Source organism: Sinocyclocheilus grahami, unplaced genomic scaffold (assembly GCF_001515645.1).
Source record: "Sinocyclocheilus grahami isolate Dianchi unplaced genomic scaffold, SAMN03320097.WGS_v1.1 scaffold1116.1, whole genome shotgun sequence".
Classification (NCBI taxonomy): domain Eukaryota; kingdom Metazoa; phylum Chordata; class Actinopteri; order Cypriniformes; family Cyprinidae; genus Sinocyclocheilus; species Sinocyclocheilus grahami.
The window spans coordinates 30,107-34,770 of NW_015506295.1; the positions used below are offsets into that span (position 1 = coordinate 30,107).

Consider the following 4,664-nt stretch of genomic DNA (forward strand, 5'->3'; position numbering starts at 1 on the left):
CATTGTCACACACACACACACACACATACACACTCACATAGCAATGTCAACATGGGTATTGTTAAGGTTTTAATGGTATTACTACTCTTACCGTTACTGCTCATCGATCCGGTACTTTATCGGTATTCTTATCTGTACTTTTGTGTGTATATATACACACACATATATATATATATATATATATATATATATACACATACATACAGTCATGGTCAGAATTATTGGCACCCTTGGTAAATATGATCAAAGAAGGATGTGAAAATAAATCTGCATTGTTAATCATTTTGATCTTTTATTTAAAAAATTCACATAATTCTAACCTTTCATTGGAGAATAAGAATTTAAAATGGGGGGAAATATCATTATGACATAAATGTTTTTCTCTAATACACATTGGACACAATTAACGGCACCCTTTTATTCAATGCTTTTTGAAACCTCCATTTGGCATAATAACAGCTCTGAGTTTTCTCCTATAATGCCTGATGAGGTTAGAGAACATCTGACAGGAGATCAGAGACCATTCCTTCACACAGAATCTCTCCAGAGCCTTCAGATTCCCAGCTTCTCCTCTTCAGTTCACCTCACTCCTCTTCTATAGGGTGCAGCTCAGGGAACTGGGATGATCAGAGCAGAAGTTTGGTTTTGTTCTCAGTGACCCATTTTAGTGTTGTTTTTAAGGTTTGTGTTTGGATTATTGTGCGGTTGGAAGATCCAAACATGTTCCATTATAAGATTTCTAACAGAGTCAGTCACTTTTTGATTTTTTATCTATTGGTGTTTTATAGAATCCATTATGCCATCTATCTAAACAAGATGTCCAGGACCTCCAGCAGAAATATAGACCCACTTTTTTATCTTGAAACCCTCCCAGACAACATGTGATGTAGGTGCTGTTTGATTGTTTTTTTTTAAGGTTTTCTGACCCTGAGACTCAACTATTTTCTGCAATTCTCCAGCTGTGGTCCTCAGAGAGTGTTTAGCCACTCAAACTCTCCTCCTCACCGTGCATTAGGACGATATAGACACACGTCCTCTTCCAGGCAGATTCGTAACATTTTCTGTTGATTGGAAATTCTTCATTATTGCCCTGGTGGATGGTGGAAATGGGAATTTTCACTGCTCTAGCTCTTTTTTTAAAGTCACTTTCTAATTTGTGAAGCTCAATTATCTTTTGCTGGACACATCAGAAATATATTCTTTGTTTTTTCTCATTGTGATGGATGATTAAGGGAATTTGGCCTTTGTTTTCCCTCCTATTTATATTCCTGTGAAACAGGAAGCCATGGCTGGATAATTTCATGTTCATAATCACCCTGGAGTGCTCAAAATTGTAAATATGAATGGGAATATACTTCACAGATGTTTTATTCATAAGAATTTCTAGGGGTACCAATAATTGTGTCCAACGTGTATTTGAGAAAAACATTTATTTCATAATGAGATTTTCCCCCATTTTAAATCGTTTTAGTTCAATGAAAGGTTAGATATTTGTGAATATTTTTTCAATAAAAGATCAAAATGATTAACAATGCCGATTTATTTTCACAGCCTTCTTTGATCATATTTACCAAGGCAAATTAATAGCTGAATTAACATTGCTTTATATTCTGAAGTGTAAAATTAAATATTTAATTAAATTAATATAAAATATAAATGTGTAAATGCACCACTGTGCAGGCATTTTTAGTGTTTTATATACATAAGCTATAGTAAGAACATGAATAAACAAAATAAAACAAAAATTTTTCCATTAAGGTCTACTAACATTACTGTTCAGGTAAGTAATATAGCCTACAAAAGAAATCTAATAAAGTAATCAAATGTAAATGAACACTGCTTAGTTTAAGAGATTAATGCTTATTAAAGCTATCGTTATTCAGACTAAGAGCTGTGAGTGATTTTCTCTTTGCATTTTGTTGTTTGATTAACATTGATGGCCCAAGCACCAGTCACTGCTGTCACTTTAGGACAATATTCTGACACACATCGGATTTTCTCCCATCTGTTCACGTCCACTTAAGACATAAACTGTTTACGTGAACTCTCTCCAAGCCGGACATTTGGACATATTTTGTGTGTATTTGATCGTTTGGACGTGCTCCCGAAGCCCAAAGTGTAATCTGCTTGACTAGTTGCAGTCCGTATTGGAGCATGCACACATTTCAGCCCGGGAACAGCGTCTCTTGCGCAGATTATTGTGCTTTCAACGTTTTATTATCAAACATGTCCCTCGATTTAGCAACCGTAAAAGACAGTATTTTACAACAATCACCGATTGAGCTGATTCTGACGTTAAGTTTGGGTTTTAGGGAGGAACGAATGCGCCACGCTGTTAAGGGAAGGAAGTTGCGCTAGATAGTTTTTAATAGGTTTAGCTCATATCTTCTTTTTTATAATCCCTAGAAGCAAAAATCTAAATAAAATATAGGGCTGCACGATTAATCGCATGCGATATTTAACGCGCATCTTATAAAATGAGCTTAATATCACAGCCACAGGCCTACAGTGTAAGCAGATGTTTGAATGTTTAGTTCTCTCCTCTATCATAATTAAACAGGGCTTTCATGTAGTGCGTGCTGTAGCTCCTCCACGTGAACGCGATCTTGCTTCTGAACTGCGAATAGCAAAAATGCATCAGACAAATGTCTGAATATTATTGCATATAAAAACAGCTGGAGACTCTGGTGAGATAGAATTTGCAAGTACCGACAGCAGAACTGCTAACGTCAGAGCTTATTGATACCGGTCTTAATTTAGCCTCAGGGCCCATTTAATACTGGGTTTCGGACGGTACCCATCCCTAATAAACACTGGATAACGCTCACTCCAAAATGAATGTTTAAAGCCAAACATGCTGATTAGCGGACAGGCTGGCAATGCAAGAACGATCAACCTTTCCTCACAAAAAACATCTGCACCACTGACACTCATTAAAAAAGCCAGCCGAATTCTTTCTCTTTGTAACTAGAAAGGGGTTTCCCAGCACTGGTGAAATAAAGATGCTATACTGATGTCAGTATACTGCAAAAGTCTTGAGTAAAAGTCTGTAAGAAGTCTTAGACATGCAACATGGGATGCCAATAGGGAGTGAGAACCGGTTAAACACGCGTGCTCTCGTCTCGACACCAGTGTAATAGAGCATTACGATTTGTTTTGCTAATGTTAGAGGACTGATGGCATGCAAAGCGGCAGAGCATCAGGTTACACTTTATTTTACAGTACATGCTCATACAGTGGACTAACCCAAGAAAGTAGTGGGCTACTAGTAGTACAAGCTAACTACATGGGTTAAGGTTAGGTTTAGTGCTGGGTTCAGGGTTAGTACCTAGTTATTGTAATTGCTATAATGAGTACATAGTATGTACACGTGGAACAGGACTGTAAAATAAAGTGCTACCGAACATCACTTAAGAACCTGAACATATCAGGGCTCCAGACTGTGACCATTTGTTCTGCCGGTGCGACTAAAGCCCTATTCACACGGGATTAGTATTACCTCTACCTGCTCACCTCCAGTCATTTGTAATAATTGCGGAGGTTGTCTGTGATCTTAATCCCGTGTGAATCGGCCATGTCTGTAATTTGTAAAGTAAAAATTTCCCCTCAAATGACCTACCATAATTTGCCGAACACACAGAGGTCCTGTGATAATATTAGTCTCGTGTGACTCGACATCTCTGTGATTTGTATATCACTCGTATATCATTTTTCGAGGTTTTTGTTTCCTGTGCACCTTTCTGTCCATCTTTCACGAAGAATGGTTCTGCGTTGGAGTGTTTGATAGTATTCTGGGTGCTGTCATCATATCGCTACACCATGCAATTTGCAGAAAGAGAAAGCTGAAAAGGTTTTGAGGTTAATGTCTTACAAATAAATCAAGCATAAAGCTTGAGATATTATTTTAACCTGGTGAAATGTAAATGAAACAGGGCATGAAACTATATTAGTTTCTTTTTTTTTTTTATCCATATAACCGGACCATAGAACGGGACTCTCAAAGCCTTGACATTCGGGTATCCGGGAGATAAGTCAGTAAATTCAAGTAAAATCACAGGCTTCGCTTATCCCATGTGAATGCACCACTCTAAATTCAGATGTGGGGGGGTAATTTCAAAATCACACAAGGTCCCCAGATAATACTAATCCCGTGCGAATAGGGCCTAAATTCTGTGAGCACTCGCACTGGTTGCCCAATTCAGAAGCGCTGCCATTTCTGTTGCACATGAGAAACATCAACAGCAAACGAAACAAAAGCCTAACGAAACTGTGCTACTCGTTTGAGCTGTGCAGCGCAAACTGTTTATCAGCTCGGACCAATAACTGAGCGCAGCGCAAGAAAACCGGCCCGAGCTCAGAACAGGTTTACTCGGGGACCAGTGTTGATCTCGCTACAGCACTGTGAGACCCAGAGAGAAGCGCTTGAATTCTGTTATAACATATATACAGTGGGTACGGAAAGTATTCAGACCCCCTTAAATTTTTCACTCTTTGTTATATTGCAGCCATTTGCTAAAATCATTTAAGTTATTTTTTTTTCCTCATTAATGTACACACAGCACCCCATATTGACAGAAAAACACAGAATTGTTGACATTTTTGCAGATTTATTAAAAAAGAAAAACTGAAATATCACATGATCCTAAGTATTCAGACCCTTTGCT

General features: G+C 37.9%; 1 protein-coding gene across 1 annotated transcript in view; it reads right to left on the reverse strand.

Annotated features, from left to right (window-relative positions):
• vps52 (VPS52 subunit of GARP complex) overlaps positions 1 to 4,664 on the reverse strand; it is a 22,287-nt gene that overhangs the window by 6,680 nt on the left and 10,943 nt on the right. The window lies entirely within an intron of this gene.